We start from the raw sequence: 23,977 nt of genomic DNA on the forward strand, positions 1-23,977 counted from the left end.
CGATACACTCCCAGAACACGATGTCTGGGGTTTTCTTGAAATCGATAGAGGAATTTTTCCTAGGAAAGAAATTGATCGCCGGCTGCTCCAAGTTTGGCGCAGGTCGAAATTCGATAGTATTGAAAGGGTTAAAAATGTGAAACTTTATTTTTTTGATCACATTATTTTTTTTCCTAACTAGATAAATACAGTACCTATAATACACTCACACTATGTGTCTACGAGTATCAAGATGGTGGTAATAATAAAAGATGGTTGCAACGATTAGGGTTTAAAAGGGTCAGTTTATTAATCGACCCCTTTAAATCATCCTATACAACCTGTCACGTGATCGGTTTATCACTTTTTCGGATAATTGTGATCCTAAATACTGTTCACAGAAACTAGCTACATGACACTCCCTGATTAGCAGTAACTAATTAAATGGCGTGTTGCTGGTTAACTGTGTACTGTAACTAGCTACATGATACTGGTAATCTGTGCACTACTCACTACATGACGTGTACAGCTGGTATCTAACTGTCAATTACAGGGTGAATAAAAAGTCAGGACCCCCTCTATTTTGTTTTAAAGTTAATATAAGGAGATATCCTTTGGATAGTGGTGCAATGTGGAAAGAAAGTTTCATTTGGTGATTTTGAAAATTGTTTGTGTCCCCTAAAAATACGGAATTTTGGGGGCATCTTAAACCTTTTTATGCAAACCCCTTTCAAGTGGCCCCTCATTTTGAAGCGCATAAAATCTTAACTCATGGTGGATAACAGAGATCGCTGTCTCTTTCTCATACAAAATAATAGGTCACCAAAATGTTAATGAAGTCTTTTCACATACATTTTTGTTATAAAGTTACTGTATGCGTGAACACCGGTTTATTGGTTGTTTGTGTTCTGAATTCATTTAAGAACGCAATGGAAGAAGGATCCCTTGAAGATTAGAAAGTACACCGATAAGTAGTTTATAAGTAGTTAAGTTAGTTAGAGTGACCGGGCTCTCCCGGTTCGAACTACGGTTTAGTACAAAGAAGTTCCTTCTTTGTTTCAATCTCGTCAGAAAAGGTGAAACTATTAGAGTGGTTGTTATCCAGTGGATTATTATTATCCTGTGGTATCATTATTGTGTGGTTACTGTTTCGTGAAGTGTTTTGAGAACTGTTTGTGTGTTCTAGAGTTATTACAGTTATTGATTTTAAATTGTTTGGTCATTCTTACGTTTAAATAATATTCTCAAATTATTACTGCCTGCGAGTATTAATGCCCCGTAGTCACGACGATTAAGTACAAATAATATTTATTTTCTGGGCTTCAAATGCAAATTATCATCAGACAGAAAGACGGTTTAATGTTGCACAACCTGGTAGACCTGTGACAAGGAAATACTTAAGAACTTTTGAATATCTGGATCCATCTCAGATGCTCCACGCTCAGGTCGGCCTCCTTTAGGCGAAGATAAACAGTTTGAAATTGTAGCACAATTTATTGAAGATCTGCAGCAGTCCACCAGATCAGTAGCAAATATTTGTGACATTTCCCAAGGGGCTATGTTAAGCTTACTCAAAATAAATTTCACCGTTATAAAATTCAGCTTGTACATGAGTTAAATGAAGACGATGCAGACCTTCGTCTACATTTTTGTGAGGAAACGGAACTACTAATTTCTGCTCATCTGTGTGTTTGTTCGAAACTATCCACCGTAACAATCGTGTAGTATAACTAGCTGATGGACACGTATTGATTAACTATGCACCGTAACTAACAACAGTATAGTGTAACTAGCCGGTTGGCAACTATTGATTGACTATCCACCGTAACTAAGTGTATAGTTTAACTAGCTGACTGACACCTATTAATGAACTATATACCGTAACTAACGGAGTGAAACTTATCGATCAACTATTCGCCGTAACTAGGTGTATAGTATAACACGCTGCATGATGGTTAACTATCCACCGTAACTAACCATGTAGAGTAACTACCTGAGTAAAACATATCGATCAACTATTCACCATATCTAGCTGTATAGTATACCACGCTGCATGATGGTTGACTATGCACCGTAACTAACTGTGTAGTGTAACTAGCTGAGTGACACCTTATGATCTACGTAACCGTGCACAGTAACTAGCTACATGATACTGATCAACTGTGCACAGTAACTAGCTACATGATACTGATCAGCTGTGCACAGTAACTAGCTACATGATACTGATCAACTGTGCACAGTAACTAGCTACATGATACTGATCTGACTGTGCACAGTAACTAGCTACATGATACTGATCAACTGTGCACAGTAACTAGCTACATGATACTGATCAGCTGTGCACAGTAACTAGCTACATGATACTGATCAACTGTGCACAGTAACTAGCTACATGATACTGATCAGCTGTGCACAGTAACTAGCTACATGATACTGATCAACTGTGCACAGTAACTAGCTACATGATACTGATCAACTGTGCACAGTAACTAGCTACATGATACTGATCAACTGTGCACAGTAACTAGCTACATGATACTGATCAGCTGTGCACAGTAACTAGCTACATGATACTGATCTGACTGTGCACAGTAACTAGCTACATGATACTGATCAACTGTGCACAGTAACTAGCTACATGATACTGATCAGCTGTGCACAGTAACTAGCTACATGATACTGATCTGACTGTGCACAGTAACTAGCTACATGATACTGATCAGCTGTGCACAGTAACTAGCTACATGATACTGATCAGCTGTGCACAGTAACTAGCTACATGATACTGATCTGACTGTGCACAGTAACTAGCTACATGATACTGATCAACTGTGCACAGTAACTAGCTACATGATACTGATCAGCTGTGCACAGTAACTAGCTACATGATACTGATCTAACTGTGCACAGTAACTAGCTACATGATACTGATCTGACTGTGCACAGTAACTAGCTACATGATACTGATCTGACTGTGCACAGTAACTAGCTACATGATACTGATCAACTGTGCACAGTAACTAGCTACATGATACTGATCAGACTGTGCACAGTAACTAGCTACATGATACTGATCTGACTGTGCACAGTAACTAGCTACATGATACTGATCAACTGTGCACAGTAACTAGCTACTTGATACTGATCAGCTGTGCACAGTAACTAACAAGGTGGCGCCTACTGTCGGTCACTGTGCCCTGTACGAGTCTCACGGTCGCGGCAGGGCTGCACGGCCCTGTACACAACAAGTACTAAGCATGTATGATTTCTATAAATACCCAGTCACCTCGCCTCGCCCACAACTCCACACAATAAAACACTCCGCTAGCCTAAACACCACCGAGCAATTGTTTTGCTGTTGGACTGTTTCTTACAACTCGGCCTCCGCACTCTGGTACACAGACCTGACAGGCACACTTCCCACCCGCTCTCTGAGTCACAGTCTTCCCAGCACTCGGTAGTAAAGTTCTACATGTACCAAAACTATTTTATGTGGTCTGGGTGTCTCTGATGTCGAAACGATGCGGGGGTTCGTTTTGAGCTTCTCCGTTCTTCGTCGCCGACTGTTTTTTGGATTCCTTCAGACGAACATGACCCCAAATTTCAAGAGTCAAGTCTGCAACAGCATCGTATTTCAGGTGTTGCACGTGAGAGAAAGGTCACATTTGCATCGAGTCAGCCCTTCCCACCATAACTGCTGTGTAGTTAAAAATCTTAGGAGTGAATTCACATACGCACTTGTAAGGGTGACAGTTTATGTGAAATTGCACAAGAAACCATAATTACAGCCGTGTCTGACTAGAACCATGAAGTGTACGATAAAGTGTCTTCAAATTTGATTTCTTTGTAATTAAGTTACACTAATGTTCAGTTGCTTTCATTCTGATTGTAAAAAATTATTTTTAAACACTGTTGTATATTTTATTCCTCTTTTTCTTTAAATGTCGCATAACAAAAAGGTGTGTAGGGTGTTAAACCAGAAAATAAATTTTATACCAACGGAGTTTTATTTTCAAACAGTATAAACGTACTGTTGCAGTTTACACTTGTTTAGGTTTACGGGATTTGCTTTTGTACATTTTCTGAAAATTCCACCTACATACAGTAATTGAAATTATCTTTGTTCTAAAAGTTCACTAACGCTCAGCCAAATCCTATTGGAGTGACATGCACCATCATGGAACGCGATGTTGCTTATATAGAAATGAAGCCTCGTACACAATTTTAATCTATAGGTAACTTCATTTTTGAGATATCGTGCGGACAGACAGACAGACAGAAATGAAGTTTTTCAGTCCCATCAAGTGATACGCTTCTTTAACGCTCAGCCAATAATAATACACGGTAGAAGTGCGCCAGTCTCGTAACAGGCTTCGATGAGGTCGCTCGCAAAATTTCATAGCTATAAAAAATATATAGTTAATTTTCACTCCAGAGATATCTTGGTACCTGACACATTCACGTTTTTGTACGGTAAGTTTCGTAGCAGTATCCACACAATAAATGTTATAGCGAGAGCTAAAGAGGGCACTACAACGCAAGACTGCGCTGAAATCAATTCATGTCGCCGACCTTTAACATCGACTTTCCACTCTACTATTTTTCTTTTTATTCTGTGAATAAAAATAACACGTGTTGAAATCTCATATGACTGGACTCAGTTTGTTTGCACACTTCTTTATTCTGAATTGTATCGTTGCCATCCTGGCTACCCGTTAGACTAGTATGGAAATATTCTTTAACGCTCAGCCAAATCTCATGAATTGACATTCAACATTATCGGATCCAGTGTGGTCTGTATATAAAGACTCCATGCAAAGTTTCAAGTCTGTAGGAAAGTTCGTGTTCAGGCATCGTTCGGCCAGAGAGACATGCCATTGTTTCAGACCCTCGAGTGTAAGCTTCGCTATCGCTCAGCTATTTATGTTATTGTATAATACCGGGTGTCTTAAAAAGTCCCACCCCTCCTTTAACTTTTTTATAAATAGAGATGGAGTGATTTACTTTAGGGGTTGTTTATGTGACCAACTGAGGTGTTTCTTGATGTATGAAAATCTTTTCCTCCCCACCCAATGGGGTATTTTGAGGGTTAGTTACAATTTTCAAATAGGAAGCCCTAGCAAGTGAAACATTACTTTAAAGGTATTATACAAAGAAGAATAATGGCGCAAAGTAGAGTTCTCTAATGTTAATCCATCGGTGGCTAATTAAAGTTTGAATTTGTTATAAATCCCCCAAAGTTTAAATTACATTTAAAGTTATTGTAAGGCAGATAAAACATTCACTCACTAGTTATTTTGAGAACTTAAGGCACAAAATCATGAAACAAATTATTCAAAGAATCAGCAAACATCAACAACCATGATTAACATTGCATTTATTAAGTTTGGTTTTATCTGACCGAGGCCCATTAGGAAGTCCTGGGAATACCAATAACTGGTTTTGCCGTGTCATCTCTTATTGTTTACCAGTTAGTATATGAGACACATTCAGTCCAGTTACTGTGTCAAAGTGGTCCTAATGTGTCTCGCATACTAACTGGTAAACAATAAGAGATGACACGGCAAAACCAGTTATTGGTATTCCCAGGACTTCCTAATGGGCCTCGGTCAGATAAAACCAAACTTAATAAATGCAATGTTAATCATGGTTGTTGATGTTTGCTGATTCTTTGAATAATTTGTTTCATGATTTTGTGCCTTAAGTTCTCAAAATAACTAGTGAGTGAATGTGTTATCTGCCTTACAATAACTTTACATTTTAAGGGGGAGGCGAGTCCAACATTGTAATACATAAAAAACTCCTCAGTTGGTTATATAAACATCCCCCAAAGTAAACCACTCCATCTCTATTCATAAAAAACGTTAAAAAAGGGGGGGGACTTTTAAGACCCGGCATAATGATTGTATTGTACGTGTTCTTGTATGCTACTCTGTGGTAATTTTGTACACACAATCCGGTCTTTACAATCCGGTCTTTACGTCTAGAATCCGTACACTTAATTGTTGTCTTCTTAGAGCAAGAAACAAAAGTTTGACATTTTTATGAAACCCCAGTTGAGTGGCCTGAATGTGTAGAGAGACGGTTTGTTTGTTCACTTGTTCGGTGTCGTTGCTGCCTCTTCACAACACGTTTGTGTGGGCCTGTGCTTGACTAATGCGAGAGTCTGGAGGTGGTAGTTTGGTGGTAGTTGAGTGCCCTGAGTGTGTAGAGAGACGGTTTGTTTGTTCACTTGTTCGGTGTCGTTGCTGCCTCTTCACAACACGTTTGTGTGGGCCTGTGCTTGACTAATGCGAGAGTCTGGAGGTGGTAGTTTGGTGGTAGTTGAGTGCCCTGAGTGTGTAGAGAGACGGTTTGTTTGTTCACTTGTTCGGTGTCGTTGCTGCCTCTTCACAACACGTTTGTGTGGGCCTGTGCTTGACTAATGCGAGAGTCTGGAGGTGGTAGTTTGGTGGTAGTTGAGTGCCCTGAGTGTGTAGAGAGACGGTTTGTTTGTTCACTTGTTCGGTGTCGTTGCTGCCTCTTCACAACACGTTTGTGTGGGCCTGTGCTTGACTAATGCGAGAGTCTGGAGGTGGTAGTTTGGTGGTAGTTGAGTGCCCTGAATGTGTAGAGAGACGGTTTGTTTGTTCACTTGTTCGGTGTCGTTGCTGCCTCTTCACAACACGTTTGTGTGGGCCTGTGCTTGACTAATGCGAGAGTCTGGAGGTGGTAGTTTGGTGGTAGTTGAGTGCCCTGAGTGTGTAGAGAGACGGTTTGTTTGTTCACTTGTTCGGTGTCGTTGCTGCCTCTTCACAACACGTTTGTGTGGGCCTGTGCTTGACTAATGCGAGAGTCTGGAGGTGGTAGTTTGGTGGTAGTTGAGTGCCCTGAATGTGTAGAGAGACGGTTTGTTTGTTCACTTGTTCGGTGTCGTTGCTGCCTCTTCACAACACGTTTGTGTGGGCCTGTGCTTGACTAATGCGAGAGTCTGGAGGTGGTAGTTTGAATTAGTCGCACCTTATTTATCATGTGGCGGTAAAGGTTATAGGACGGGCTCGGAATTTACCATCGCGCTGTGTAGGGGGGGGGGGAGGTGGAATGAATCACTTAGGCACCAGAATGTTTTGGGTCCGGGTTACGTCCGATTTCTATGAGCCAAAAATTGTAAACCCCTGTCATCGGCGATGTTCGACAGATTAGATTTTAGAAGAATCGATTGTGTAAATTATTATCGGGAACTCACTGAAAAATGTATTTAACAATCGATGTTCGATAGTCGAAACCCATACTAGCCGATGCTGGACAGAGACTTGTGGTAAGGAAGTCGAAAAATGTCTGTCGAGAATTGTTGAAAAATAATTTAAAACAATGGACAATTAAAAAAAAATGTATGTTTGGTTTTAGCTGCACCAGTCCTTTAAACTGAATTTACTTGTCGACAATAAAAAATAAAAATTGATTTTTCTGAAAAAGAGTTTCTTTAATAGGTGCAACATTTCTCGCAGTTTTGGGGCAACACCTCCCACCACACTGTCACTGTTTTCTCGGTCGATAGTAATTCTGTCGCCCACGAGTTTCTAACTAATTTTCCCCTCCAAAATGTCTGAAAACATTTCAAAGCTCTACATCTGCTCTACATCTGCTCTACATCTGCTTTACATCTGCTTTACATCTGCTTTACATCTGCTTCACATCTGCTTCACATCTGCTTCACATCTGCTTTACATCTGCTTTCACATATGCTTTACATCTGCTTTACATCTGCTTTACATCTGCTTCACATCTGCTCTACATCTGCTTTACATCTGCTTTAAATGCTTTACATCTGCTTTACATCTGCTTTACATCTGCTTTACACTGTTCGCCTTTAATCGTGCTTAGTTGCTCTGAGTAAGTAGACAATCTGTTTTTTTTTTGTAATCAATAGAGGAATTTATTCTAATTAAGAAATCTTTCACAAGCCGCACTAATTTTGGCGGAAGTCGAAATGAGAGGGTATCAAAAAGGTTAAACATACGACATGATAATTTTTTCTCATATTGTACTTGTTCTATCTTGGTTCATATACAAGTGATCCATTAAACATATGAATAATATTTACATTTAAACACATAAACCAATATTTAAAACTTTTTATTTTTGTGAGGACTTTCGATAGCAAGGCTGTCTTCGACACATCACAGAAGTAAATACAAAAACTAAATTTGATTTGTAATAATAGTTAAACATATGTGATTTTAATATTAATTTGTTCTGTTTGGCGTAGCGTGTAAATAAAATTAAGTCATTATTGGAATTGTACTATATAAATTTTAAATGTTATTTTTGTAACCATCATGAAAGTAATATTGAATTTTGTATTGGTCCATTTTCTTGATTTAATAATAAATCTTCTCTGTTTGTTTGATTTATGTAATATGACTCCCATGCATTTAAATATCTTATTTACATTTATTATGTGTTTAAATGTAAATAAGTTAACAGTAGCCATTACAAGCTCCGTCTTCAACACATAAATATTAGTTACATCACCGCCAGAAAACTGGATAAAGTTGCCATTGTAAGGGTCTGAGTGTCCCAGGTAAGTTGTTGGCTGTCTGATACAATTAGTTTGGTCTGTTTCAATACACGGTGTGCTGAACACGCTTCCTAGAAGAGTAGGCCCTCAGCACTTCCATCTTCAACACATAAATATTAGTTACATCACCGCCAGAAAACTGTATAAAGTTGCCATTGTAAGGGTCTGAGTGTCCCAGGTAAGTTGTTGGCTGTCTGATACAATTAGTTTGGTCTGTTTCAATACACGGTGTGCTGAAACACGCTTTCCTAGAAGAGTAGGCCCTCAGCACTTCCATCTTCAACACATAAATATTAGTTACATCACCGCCAGAAAACTGGATAAAGTTGCCATTGTAAGGGTCTGAGTGTCCCAGGTAAGTTGTTGGCTGTCTGATACAATTAGTTTGGTCTGTTTCAATACACGGTGTGCTGAACACGCTTCCTAGAAGAGTAGGCCCTCAGCACTTCCATCTTCAAACACATAAATATTAGTTCCATCACCCGCCAGAAAACTGTATAAAGTTGCCGTTGTAAGGGTCTGAGTGTCCCAGGTAAGTTGTTGGCTGTCTGATACAATTAGTTTGGTCTGTTTCAATACACGGTGTGCTGAACACGCTTCCTAGAAGAGTAGGCCCTCAGCACTTCCATCTTCAACACATAAATATTAGTTCCATCACCGCCAGAAAACTGTATAAAGTTGCCATTGTAAGGGTCTGAGTGTCCAAGGTAAGTTGTTGGCTGTCTGATACAATTAGTTTGGTCTGTTTCAATACACGGTGTGCTGAACACGCTTCCTAGAAGAGTAGGCCCTCAGCACTTCCATCTTCAACACATAAATATTAGTTCCATCACCGCCAGAAAACTGGATAAAGTTGCCATTGTAAGGGTCTGAGTGTCCCAGGTAAGTTGTTGGCTGTCTGATACAATTTGTTTGGTCTGTTTCAATACACGGTGTGCTGAACACGCTTCCTAGAAGAGTAGGCCCTCAGGCACTTCCATCTTCAACACATAAATATTAGTTCCATCACCGCCAGAAAAACTGTATAAAGTTGCCGTTGTAAGGGTCTGAGTGTCCAGGTAAGTTGTTGGCTGTTGATACAATTAGTTTGGTCTGTTTCAATACACGGTGTGCTGAACACGCTTCCTAGAAGAGTAGGCCTCTCAGCACTTCCATCTTCAACACATAAATATTAGTTCCATCACGCCAGAAAAACTGTATAAAGTTGCCATTGTAAGGGTCTGAGTGTCCAAGGTAAGTTGTTGGCTGTCTGATACAATTAGTTTGGTCTGTTTCAATACACGGTGTGCTGAACAAGCTTCCTAGAAGAGTAGGCCCTCAGCAACTTCCATCTTCAACACATAAATATTAGTTACATCACCGCCAGAAAACTGGATAAAGTTGCCATTGTAAGGGTGGTCTGAGTGTCCCAGGTAAGTTGTTGGCTGTCTGATACAATTAGTTTGGTCTGTTTCAATACACGGTGTGCTGAACACGCTTCCTAGAAGAGTAGGCCCTCAGCACTTCCATCTTCAACACATAAATATTAGTTCCATCACCGCCAGAAAACTGTATAAAGTTGCCGTTGTAAAGGGTCTGAGTGTCCCAGGTAAGTTGTTGGCTGTCTGATACAATTAGTTTGGTCTGTTTCAATACACGGGTGTGCTGAACACGCTTCCTAGAAGAGTAGGCCCTCAGCACTTCCATCTTCAACACATAAATATTAGTTCCATCACCGCCAGAAAACTGTATAAAGTTGCCATTGTAAGGGTCTGAGTGTCCCAAGGTAAGTTGTTGGCTGTCTGATACAATTAGTTTGGTCTGTTTCAATACACGGTGTGCTGAACACGCTTCCTAGAAGAGTAGGCCCTCAGCAACTTCCATCTTCAACACATAAATATTAGTTCCATCACCGCCAGAAAACTGTATAAAGTTGCCATTGTAAGGGTCTGAGTGTCCCAGGTAAGTTGTTGGCTGTCTGATACAATTAGTTTGGTCTGTTTCAATACACGGTGTGCTGAACACGCTTCCTAGAAGAGTAGGCCCTCAGCACTTCCATCTTCAACACATAAATATTAGTTCCATCACCGCCAGAAAACTGTATAAAGTTGCCATTGTAAGGGTCTGAGTGTCCCAGGTAAGTTGTTGGCTGTCTGATACAATTAGTTTGGTCTGTTTCAATACACGGTCTTTGTGCTGAAACACGCTTCCTAGAAGAGTAGGCCCTCAGCACTTCCATCTTCAACACATAATATTAGTTCCATCACCGCCAGAAAACTGTATAAAGTTGCCATTGTAAGGGTCTGAGTGTCCCAGGTAAGTTGTTGGCTGTCTGATACAAATTAGTTTGGTCTGTTTCAATACACGGTGTGCTGAAACACGCTTCCTAGAAGAGTAGGCCCTCAGCACTTCCATCTTCAACACATAAATATTAGTTACATCACCGCCAGAAAAACTGGATAAAGTTGCCATTGTAAGGGTCTGAGTGTCCCAGGTAAGTTGTTGGCTGTCTGATACAATTAGTTTGGTCTGTTTCAATACACGGTGTGCTGAACACGCTTCTAGAAGAGTAGGCCCTCAGCACTTCCATCTTCAACACATAAATATTAGTTACATCCACCGCCAGAAAACTGGATTAAAGTTGCCATTGTAAGGGTCTGAGTGTCCCAGGTAAGTTGTTGGCTGTCTGATACAATTAGTTTGGTCTGTTTCAATACACGGTGTGCTGAACACGCTTCCTAGAAGAGTAGGCCCTCAGCACTTCCATCTTCAACACATAAATATTAGTTCCATCACCGCCAGAAAACTGTATAAAGTTGCCATTGTAAGGGTCTGAGTGTCCCAGGTAAGTTGTTGGCTGTCTGATACAATTAGTTTGGTCTGTTTCAATACACGGTGTGCTGAACACGCTTCCTAGAAGAGTAGGCCCTCAGCACTTCCATCTTCAACACATAAATATTAGTTCCATCACCGCCAGAAAAACTGGATAAAGTTGCCATTGTAAGGGTCTGAGTGTCCCAGGTAGTTGTTGGCTGTCTGATACAATTAGTTTGGTCTGTTTCAATACACGGTGTGCTGAACACGCTTCCTAGAAGAGTAGGCCCTCAGCACTTCCATCTTCAACACATAAATATTAGTTACATCACCGCCAGAAAACTGGATAAGTTGCCATTGTAAGGGTCTGAGTGTCCCAGGTAAGTTGTTGGCTGTCTGATACAATTAGTTTGGTCTGTTTCAATACACGGTGTGCTGAACACGCTTCCTAGAAGAGTAGGCCCTCAGCACTTCCATCTTCAACACATAAATATTAGTTCCATCACCGCCAGAAAACTGTATAAAGTTGCCATTGTAAGGGTCTGAGTGTCCCAGGTAAGTTGTTGGCTGTCTGATACAATTAGTTTGGTCTGTTTCAATACACGGTGTGCTGAACACGCTTCCTAGAAGAGTTAGGCCCCTCAGCACTTCCATCTTCAACACATAAATATTAGTTCCATCACCGCCAGGAAAACTGGATTAAAGTTGCCATTGTAAGGGTCTGAGTGTCCCAGGTAAGTTGTTGGCTGTCTGATACAATTAGTTTGGTCTGTTTCAATACACGGTGTGCTGAACACGCTTCCTAGAAGAGTAGGCCCTCAGCACTTCCATCTTCAACACATAAATATTAGTTACATCACCGCCAGAAAACTGGATAAAGTTGCCATTGTAAGGGTTCTGAGTGTCCCAGGTAAGTTGTTGGCTGTCTGATACAATTAGTTTGGTCTGTTTCAATACACGGTGTGCTGAACACGCTTCCTAGAAGAGTAGGCCCTCAGCACTTCATCTTCAACACATAAATATTAGTTCCATCACCGCCAGAAAACTGTATAAAGTTGCCATTGTAAGGGTCTGAGTGTCCCAGGTAAGTTGTTGGCTGTCTGATACAATTAGTTTGGTCTGTTTCAATACACGGTGTGCTGAACACGCTTCCTAGAAGAGTAGGCCCTCAGCACTTCCACAAGAGTGCTTACAATTTTACTATATTTTCCTCGTTGTTGAACGTAAAACTCGATATTTACCTCGGTATTTGACAGGTGCACATTAAGCCGAGACGGGTCACGTGATCCAATTTCTGATTAACACATTTCGGGCGCGGGGGGGGGATAGGAGGGTGAACCTTTGAGCTGACACTTTCGGGGAAAATGTTAAGTATCAACACCACACTCTCAGTCGTCTCTGATCGATTCTATTACACTCAATAAGTTAACATTTTTCAAATGTGCTATTGGAACATATAGTAGCTATGATGGGAAAGGGTTAATTCAATGTGAATGTTGAGTTTAGCCTCAACCGCAATGTTGCTAAACGGATTCAACCGCAATGCTTTAAAAATAGTACTGACATAAACCACATTGCTACGAAATGGTACTGTGACCTCAACCGCAATGCTGCCTAATAGTGTTATGAACTCAAACATAATGCTCCCAAATAGTACTACGGCATTATTCTTGAATGTTACAAAATTGTACTATGTACTCAACCGCAATGCTGCCAATTGGTGCTATGGCCTCAACCGCAATATTGCCAAATGGTGCTATGGGCTCAACCACAATGTTGCCAAATGGTGCTATGGGCTCAACCGCAATGTTTCTAAACTGATTCAACTGCAATGTTCTAAAAATAGTACTGACATAAACTACAATGCTACGAATTTGGTACTGTGACCTCAACCGCAGTGTTTCTAAACGGATTCAACTGCAATGTTCTAAAAATAGTACTGACATAAACCACAATGCTACAAATTTGGTACTGTGACCTCAACCGCAATGTTTCTAAACGGATTTAACTGCAATGTTCTAAAAAAATAGTACTGACATAAACTACAATGCTACGAATTTGGTACTGTGACCTCAACCGCAGTGTTTCTAAACGGATTCAACTGCAATGTTCTAAAAATAGTACTGACATAAACCACAATGCTACAAATTTGGTACTGTGACCTCCCCCGCAGTGTTTCTAAACGGATTCAACTGCAATGTTCTAAAAATAGTACTGACATAAACCACAATGCTACAAATTTGGTACTGTGACCTCAACCGCAATGTTTCTAAACGGATTTAACTGCAATGTTCTAAAAAAATAGTACTGACATAAACCACAATGCTACGAATTTGGTACTGTGACCTCAACCGCAATGTTTCTAAACGGATTCAACTGCAATGTTCTAAAAATAGTACTGACATAAACTACAATGCTACGAATTTGGTACTGTGACCTCAACCGCAATGTTTCTAAACGGATTTAACTGCAATGTTCTAAAAAAATAGTACTGACATAAACTACAATGCTACGAATTTGGTACTGTGACCTCAACCGCAGTGTTTCTAAACGGATTCAACTGCAATGTTCTAAAAATAGTACTGACATAAACTACAATGCTACGAATTTGGTACTGTGACCTCAACCGCAGTGTTTCTAAACGGATTCAACTGCAATGTTCTAAAAATAGTACTGAAATAAACCACAATGCTACGAATTGGTACTGTGACCTCTACCGCAATGCTGCCTAATAGTGTTATGAACTCAAACATACTGTTCCCAAATGGTACTATGGCATTATTATTTAATGTTACAAAATTGTACTATGTACTCAACAGCAATGTTGCCAAATGGTGCTATGGGCTCAACCACAATGTAGCCAAATGGTGCTATGGGCTCAACCGCAATGTTGCCAAATGGTGCTATGGGCTCAACCACAATGTTGCCAAATGGTGCTATGGGCTCAACCACAATGTTGCCAATTGGTGGTATGGCCTCAACAGAAATATTGCCAAATGGTGCTATGGGCTCAACCACAATGTTGCCAAATGGTTCTATGGCTTCAACCGCAATGTTTTCCAGATGGTTTTATGCCCTCAACTGTAATGTTGGCAAATGGTGCTACGGGCTCAACCGCAATGCTCCTAAATGGTACTATTCATTAAACTCAATGCTACGAAATTGAACTATGGGCTCAACAGCAATGCTGTTTGATCAAACACAACACAGAATGGCGATTCATCGGTTTTGTTTACAATCCCATCACGTCAGCTTTGCAATATTAGGAAACGTTCCTGATGTGTAGTTTGAAAGGTTATCACATTCTAGAATAGGAGAAAACGGACCAGTTGTCGAAACGTTGACTATTTAGGTTTTGTCCCGCACAGTGACGTTCTGTTGCTGTTATCGTCACGTATTACCATCAGTACTGAGTTTACCGTACTGAACAATTGTGGAGGATCTCTAGAATTAGTGATATTGACATATTATTTGGTTGCTATAGGTTCAAGGTAAAGAACGAACAACATCGGTAACTTGGCTGTGGTGGAAGGGTTGATTCAATGTGAAAGTTGATTTAGCTCCAGTTGTCACAGACTTGTCTACCCCTACCTTAGCTGCATTTAAAAAATTCGGTTGCTCCATGATGCTCAGAGATCGTGTCTAAAACATCGTAGCGCAATGTGAATACTTCTTCACCCAGATTACAAGGAGTCAAGTCTGTGACGCTGCACCAAGATGAAGGTGAACTCAACATTCACAGTATCGGTAGGTTCAGTTTTGGATGACGGCAAATTGTCGATTATGCGCTTCGTGTTATATTGAAACCATTATCACAATAATCACGTACAGTATTTAAAAAAGCACTTGCGTCAGGGGTACCAACACTGAGCGCTACTGCCATTGAAGGCAGGCGTGTGTCTGCGAGTGTGCGTGCGTGGGAGTGGCAGAACTGCGTATACTCTATCCTCGTCACAATGTAAGTCTGTAAGAAAGTACAAAAAGGTGTTCAAACGAAGAACAAGAAGTTGTCAGGATGTAAAAAAAGTAGCTCATTTGCAATGGTCGGGTTGTAAAAAGTAGGTTTACATACGGTTTACGATCGTTTTATCATTGAACATAGGTTTTCACGCTCTTTGCTGATCAGATCGTAACAAATGTGGTTCTGAATTTTTAAAGCAGCCACATTTTGAAACGAGTAGGTGAACAAAAACATTATTATTATTATTATGAGTTAGTTAGGTTATAGTACGATTATTATGTCGGATTGTCCTTTATAACAAAAACGTTTTTGGAGTCATAAACGTCTGAAATTGACAAATATACTCTAAATATAACATGGTAGAATTAATGGTAAAAAATCAAATTATTATGTAACACCAACGGCTTTTAATAACAGATGAAGCGTGTTGCGGCCATATATTTTATTACTGTATTGTGCCCAGTGGTACTCTTATTCAGACAAAAGCCATTCGAAATTCCGATTAAAGGTTGAGAAATGACACCTGTCTGGATTTTTCTGGTCTGCCTGATTGTGAAAAATTTGTCGTTTAAAGTATATAAATAACAGTTTGATACTGCTTTGAGTTATAACAGCAATGGGCTGGTCGATGTTGGTACGTTGTGTGGTATAATATCATGGCCGAGAGTGTGTCTACGCAGCAGTAATTATCTGAGAAAGCTTAACAATATTTATGCTTGAAACGATGTAAAGAGTTCATTTTGGGCATCTTCGTCGCCGACTTATTTTTGGATCTTTTCAGACGAACATGACTCCAGATTCCAGGAGTCAAGTCTGCGACAGCGTCAGATTCCAGACGCTACACTAAGAGGAAAGTGAACCGGAGCTAAACTCTTTATCTTGTCAACTGGCTTTGATAAAGTTGGACACAACTATTTTCGATGCTGGTGGTTGGTTTCGAGAATGTCAAACTATAAATATGACCAGTGAACAGATTTATCATTTCATATTTTAATCCTTGCTCCACTCTCCTGCTCGATCCCTGCCGAAAATAGCGTTGCCGATAATGAATTGTTTTGTCAGTGTTTTCTGTGTGGACTTTGCGATGAATTGGGTTCGTATAACGTGTAAAATTTATACGTTATAAATTTAATGGCCTCTCGCCTGCCGAATTACAAAAGGATATGGAGAGCAGAATCAGTGGGGGGGGAGGGGGCGGGAAATAGAAGCGAAATTTGATCCTGCTTTCTAATTTTAACATTAAGATCGACGGAGGATTATCTACTAAATAATATTTATTTATTTTATTTAACGATAAATCCATTTTGCAGTGTGCAAGCATTTAAAAAGATTATGTAAAGTATTACAATCCAAAAAAAGTCAAGGAAGTCTGCAATAATTGGCTTCAATCAAGGCACCAAAGATATTACATGCACTGAGAATATGCAAAGCTCTATTTTGAGTCCGCCACTCTATGTGACATGGTGGCTAACTGGAAGTCAAATATCTTGATCTTAGATGTAGATGTGAAACCTTCCACTGAGGTATCGTCCACTGATGACTGTCCACGAGTTCGATTTGATCATGACTATATGTAGGATTGGTGTAGCCGGAACGGTGTGATACTCAGTGTGAAGTACTGAGGTATCGTCCACTGATGACTGTCCACGAGTTCAATTTGATCATGACTATATCCAGGATTGGTGTAGCCGGAACGGTGTGATACTCAGTGTGAAGTACTGAGGTATCGTCCACTGATGACTGTCCACGAGTTCAATTTGATCATGACTATATGTAGGATTGGTGTAGCCGGAACGGTGTGATACTCAGTGTGAAGTACTGAGGTATCGTCCACTGATGACTGTCCACGAGTTCAATTTGATCATGACTATATGTAGGATTGGTGTAGCCGGAACGGTGTGATACTCAGTGTGAAGTACTGAGGTATCGTCCACTGATGACTGTCCACGAGTTCAATTTGATCATGACTATATCCAGGATTGGTGTAGCCGGAACGGTGTGATACTCAGTGTGAAGTACTGAGGTATCGTCCACTGATGACTGTCCACGAGTTCAATTTGATCATGACTATATCCAGGATTGGTGTAGCCGGAACGGTGTGATACTCAGTGTGAAGTACTGAGGTATCGTCCACTGATGACTGTCCACGAGTTCAATTTGATCATGACTATATCCAGGATTGGTGTAGCCGGAACGGTGTGATACTCAGTGTGAAGTACTGAGGTATCGTCCACTGATGACTGTCCACGAGTTCAATTTGATCATGACTATATCCAGGATTGGTGTAGCCGGAACGGTGTGATACTCAGTGTGAAGTACTGAGGTATCGTCCACTGATGACTGTCCACGAGTTCAATTTGATCATGACTATATCCAGGATTGGTGTAGCCGGAACGGTGTGATACTCAGTGTGAAGTACTGAGGTATCGTCCACTGATGACTGTCCACGAGTTCAATTTGATCATGACTATATCCAGGATTGGTGTAGCCGGAACGGTGTGATACTCAGTGTGAAGTACTGAGGTATCGTCCACTGATGACTGTCCACGAGTTCAATTTGATCATGACTATATCCAGGATTGGTGTAGCCGGAACGGTGTGATACTCAGTGTGAAGTACTGAGGTATCGTCCACTGATGACTGTCCACGAGTTCAATTTGATCATGACTATATGTAGGATTGGTGTAGCCGGAACGGTGTGATACTCAGTGTGAAGTACTGAGGTATCGTCCACTGATGACTGTCCACGAGTTCAATTTGATCATGACTATATCCAGGATTGGTGTAGCCGGAACGGTGTGATACTCAGTGTGAAGTACTGAGGTATCGTCCACTGATGACTGTCCACGAGTTCAATTTGATCATGACTATATCCAGGATTGGTGTAGCCGGAACGGTGTGATACTCAGTGTGAAGTACTGAGGTATCGTCCACTGATGACTGTCCACGAGTTCAATTTGATCATGACTATATCCAGGATTGGTGTAGCCGGAACGGTGTGATACTCAGTGTGAAGTACTGAGGTATCGTCCACTGATGACTGTCCACGAGTTCAATTTGATCATGACTATATCCAGGATTGGTGTAGCCGGAACGGTGTGATACTCAGTGTGAAGTACTGAGGTATCGTCCACTGATGACTGTCCACGAGTTCAATTTGATCATGACTATATGTAGGATTGGTGTAGCCGGAACGGTGTGATACTCAGTGTGAAGTACTGAGGTATCGTCCACTGATGACTGTCCACGAGTTCAATTTGATCATGACTATATCCAGGATTGGTGTAGCCGGAACGGTGTGATACTCAGTGTGAAGTACTGAGGTATCGTCCACTGATGACTGTCCACGAGTTCAATTTGATCATGACTATATCCAGGATTGGTGTAGCCGGAACGGTGTGATACTCAGTGTGAAGTACTGAGGTATCGTCCACTGATGACTGTCCACGAGTTCAATTTGATCATGACTATATCCAGGATTGGTGTAGCCGGAACGGTGTGATACTCAGTGTGAAGTACTGAGGTATCGTCCACTGATGACTGTCCACGAGTTCGATTTGATCATGACTATATCCAGGATTGGTGTAGCCGGAACGGTATGATACTCAGTATGAAGTCATGTTCCGTTGTAGTTTTTCATCGCCGAAGGAACATTATTCTGGCCGACTGTTAACTCAGGAATTCCAATATCCAGAGGGGTTTCACACACTAGCCATCTTTGGATGATATTCAGTCAGGATCTCGGCGTTTTCTCCATAAAAACTTCATATGTAGTGAACATTCCTTTGGGGTTCATTACAAGATACGGACACCAGATGACTGCTGAATCTCCTAGCACTCTGCTCGATGATCCACCACACCCTTGAGTATTGAAGTGCTCAATGATCCACCACATCCTTGAGTATTTAAGTGCTCAATGATCCACCACATACTTGAGTATTCAAGTGCTTAATGATCCACCACATCCTTGAGTATCCAAGTGTTCAATGATCCACCAAATCCTTGATTATTCAAATGCTTTTTGGTCACCCTATTTTCCGCCACGGGAGAAGACTGGAAAGCCATTCAGACAAGTTGTTTGGGGTACGCCTGGGTATCCTGATCAAGATATTTGTATACACCTGCTTTAAATTGATATGGGACGGTATGACGACGCTGCTCACCTGATGCATTGTTTCCCCAGAAGGTGCTAAGCTTGAGAATTGTCTGGTCAAAACTGCTGGCAGCGATGAATTTGAAACCCCGTTGGAACCAAGCAGTGATAATTTTCCAGTATGCACCAATACTCTGAACCGTGAGTACTCTGGACCGCTTGCAAGAGTGCAGCGATTGTCCAACAAGCTGTGCCCCGCAGCCAGCCTCTTCCACGACAATCTGTAGTCTTGGAGAGATCGAGCTCTGAACCTTATTCCAGTCCCACTGTTGTTTTCTATAATTCATTTTTTGTTCTAGTAATAGTGTTGTCTTATCAGATATTTTTCTTGGTACTGCATGTAATTAACTTATTGATTTTCGTCTGCCTAATACCGTTATATGAACCACCTTCTTGTGATCTATTTGAGTTACAATAGCTTACGTTGGAGTGTATAAATAATAAAGACAAATATAAAATGAAATTATTTTTCATAATGGTTTTACCTTGACACCAATAATTGTCGGACGCAACAATAATAGTTGATCACCGTCAGCCACTGAAACTCGCCATTTTGAACCCAATTATCAGTCTCCCGCTGTGGTATACAGTGGTTGGCGCAAAGTGTGGTCGACTTGTAAACTCGTAGCACGGTTTTGCATCAGTGACTAATGTACATACATATGTAGAAGCCAGTTTTTCACTAAATCCCCTACATATATCCAGTTTTGCATCTACTCTGAAGGTGGTGGGCCGCTACGTACATTGTGTAACATACAGTAGGCGCAGTAACTGTGAGTAGCCTGTCTATAAATAGCACGGTATCACTCGGGTGTACGGCCTTGTACACGCATTCCACTACACGATAGTACTGCACTGTTACCGCTGCTGCTGCTGTCATGTATACTGTCGTGTCGTGCACGTCTGGCCGTTCTATCTGATTTCTCTGTTATACCAGTACTCTGTGAGTAACCGAACTCAAGGTTTTTACCTAACGATTTGAAGATTTAATTAAAAATTTGCAGCCTCTACATTTTGTCGGGTAAAGGCTGCACGCGAGTATATAAACTGGCTATGTTTCTAAGTATCCATGAGCTGGGGTTGGATACAGCTACCCATCAACAACTGACTTCAGAGCTGAAACTGACTTCAGAGCTGAAAACTGACTTCAGAGCTGAAGACTGACTTCAGAGCTGAAGACTGACTTCAGAGCTGAAGACTGACTTCAGAGCTGAGAACTGACTTCAGAGCTGAGAACTGACTTCAGAGCTGAAGACTGACTTCAGAGCTGAAGACTGACTTCAGAGCTGAAGACTGACTTCAGAGCTGAGAACTGACTTCAGAGCTGAAGACTGACTTCAGAGCTGAAGACTGACTTCAGAGCTGAGAACTGACTTCAGAGCTGAAGACTGACTTCAGAGCTGAAGACTGACTTCAGAGCTGAAGACTGACTTCAGAGCTGAGAACTGACTTCAGAGCTGAGAACTGACTTCAGAGCTGAAGACTGACTTCAGAGCTGAAGACTGACTTCAGAGCTGAAGACCGACTTCTGAGCTGAAACTGACTTCAAAGCTGAAAACTGACTTCAGAGCTGAAGACTGACTTCAGAGCTGAGAACTGACTTCAGAGCTGAGAACTGACTTCAGAGCTGAGAACTGACTTCAGAGCTGAGAACTGACTTCAGAGCTGAGAACTGACTTCAGAGCTGAAAACTGACTTCAAAGCTGAAAACTGACTTCAGAGCTGAAAAACCAGTCACTCCGGCGATTGCTAGAGAGGTGTTTTGATACAAAATCATCTGCACGGAGCTGGATGTCACGGTTATGAATAGACGTTTTTGTAAAGAACAAAAAAGGGTCTAAGCAGGAACCTTGGAGGACTCCTGAATTATTTAAATACACACCACCAATTCGTACTCTTAAGAGTAGATTGTAGTGACACTATATTGAGTTATACCCATGTGAAGAATGTTAATCCTCATATACTATAAGCTCTTATCACTCGTTTGTAGAATTATGGGGTGTGACTCATTTTAAAGATGAAATCCAAATGCCTTTTTTAAGGGTACAATTTTTCCTAATTCAAACAATATATTATTTCTGAAAAATAACTAAAAAACTTTTGGTGTTGGAAAAGAGCTAGAATTGTTAATATTCACTAAAACCACTGTAGAGGCGGAATGTGCTTGTGCTGTAGTTATTGACAGATCCTGGCGAGCTCCTTGAGGGCGCTCCGTATTGTCAACAACTCCATCTTGAGTTAAACGCGTAAAACTGCTGTGACCGACAAACACTTGTTTATTAATGTGGATCCGTCAGTTCCCCAACAACTGTTACAAGTAAACAAAGCGGTGGTAAGGTCATGCTAATTTAGCAGTCGTTTAGCACACAATATCCGCGCCGGTTCATGAATGTTCAATGATTTCTATTCTGAGACTGTGAATCATTTTATTTACCTCATTACGAGTTGTGTAGCCGACACTGTATGATGATGGTGGTGTTAATTAAATAGTAAATAGTTTGAGTTTACGTAATTTCGTCTGTATCAAGATTATGGTGTATTTTCTCACGGACACTTCAAAGTAATCTTGTACGACTGTGGAAACACACGGAACGATAAGCTGTTTCAGAACACACTTGTTTATTTCGATAAAAACGCGTATTTTGGAAATTCATAGAATCCACAAATTTTTAGAAGCTTTAATATTAGTTGGCACCATATAGCTGTTATAAAAATAATTTGTAAATTTTTTTTAATCTGTTAACGTGTTTGTCACAACCATGAGTAGAGTATCGACATAGTTAGACGAAATTCTAACAAATTTCGTTTGCAATTTAGTTTCAAGTGTTAACACTGAACAAGATTTTTTGATCCATTATTGAAGTTCAAATAATGTATAAAAATAATATAAGACAGCAACTAGTGTAATTTTGACCAGACACACAGAATAATATGCAAACTTCGGAATAATAAGGAACAGTTAGAAAACGAGACGTTAAATGAGAGATGGATGGCCAGCCTAATTTATCTCTTTCAGAACCTGAAGGTCTTGTAGCTGTCTGTTACAAATTCTCTTCATTCTTACCATGTGAGATAGATGTGCATTCTAATTGATCCCTTACAGAACCTGAAGGTCTTGTAGCTGTCTGGTGCGAATTCTCTTCAACCTTACTATGTGAGATAGATGTGCATTCTAATTGATCCCTTACCGAACCTGAAGGTCTTGTAGCTGTCTGTTACAAATTCTCTTCATTCTTACTATGTGAGATAGATGTGCATTCTAATTGATCCCTTGCAGAACCTGAAGGTCTTGTAGCTGTCTGGTGCGAATTCTCTTCAACCTTACTATGTGAGATAGATGTGCATTCTAATTGATCCCTTACCGAACCTGAAGGTCTTGTAGCTGTCTGTTACAAATTCTCTTCATTCTTACCATGTGAGATAGATGTGCATTCTAATTGATCCCTTACCGAACCTGAAGGTCTTGTAGCTGTCTGGTGCGAATTCTCTTCAACCTTACCATGTGAGATAGATGTGCATTCTAATTGATCTCTTACAGAACCTGAAGGTCTTGTAGCTGTCTGGTGCGAATTCTCTTCAACCTTACCATGTGAGATAGATGTGCATTCTAATTGATCTCTTACAGAACCTGAAGGTCTTGTAGCTGTCTGGTGCGAATTCTCTTCAACCTTACTATGTGAGATAGATGTGCATTCTAATTGATCCCTTACCGAACTTGAAGGTCTTGTAGCTGTCTGGTGCGAATTCTCTTCAACCTTACTATGTGAGATAGATGTGCATTCTAATTGATCCCTTACCGAACCTGAAGGTCTTGTAGCTGTCTGGTGCGAATTCTCTTCAACCTTACTATGTGAGATAGATGTGCATTCTAATTGATCCCTTACCGAACCTGAAGGTCTTGTAGCTGTCTGGTGCGAATTCTCTTCAACCTTACCTATGTGAGATAGATGTGCATTCTAATTGATCCCTTACCGAACCTGAAGGTCTTGTAGCTGTCTGGTGCGAATTCTCTTCAACCTTACTATGTGAGATAGATGTGCATTCTAATTGATCCCTTACCGAACCTGAAGGTCTTGTAGCTGTCTGGTGCGAATTCTCTTCAACCTTACTATGTGAGATAGATGTGCATTCTAATTGATCCCTTACCGAACCTGAAGGTCTTGTAGCTGTCTGGTGCGAATTCTCTTCAACCTTACTATGTGAGATAGATGTGCATTCTAATTGATCCCTTACCGAACCTGAAGGTCTTGTAGCTGTCTGGTGCGAATTCTCTTCAACCTTACTATGTGAGATAGATGTGCATTCTAATTGATCCCTTACCGAACCTGAAGGTCTTGTAGCTGTCTGGTGCGAATTCTCTTCAACCTTACTATGTGAGATAGATGTGCATTCTAATTGATCCCTTACCGAACCTGAAGGTCTTGTAGCTGTCTGGTGCGAATTCTCTTCAACCTTACTATGTGAGATAGATGTGCATTCTAATTGATCCCTTACCGAACTTGAAGGTCTTGTAGCTGTCTGGTGCGAATTC

General features: G+C 40.7%; 1 protein-coding gene across 1 annotated transcript in view; it reads left to right on the forward strand.

The window, feature by feature from the left end:
- LOC124367362 (receptor-type guanylate cyclase Gyc76C-like) overlaps positions 1-23,977 on the forward strand; it is a 331,079-nt gene that overhangs the window by 158,280 nt on the left and 148,822 nt on the right. The window lies entirely within an intron of this gene.

The sequence above is a fragment of the Homalodisca vitripennis genome, chromosome 8, assembly GCF_021130785.1.
Source record: "Homalodisca vitripennis isolate AUS2020 chromosome 8, UT_GWSS_2.1, whole genome shotgun sequence".
In the NCBI taxonomy this organism is placed as follows: Eukaryota; Metazoa; Arthropoda; class Insecta; order Hemiptera; family Cicadellidae; genus Homalodisca; species Homalodisca vitripennis.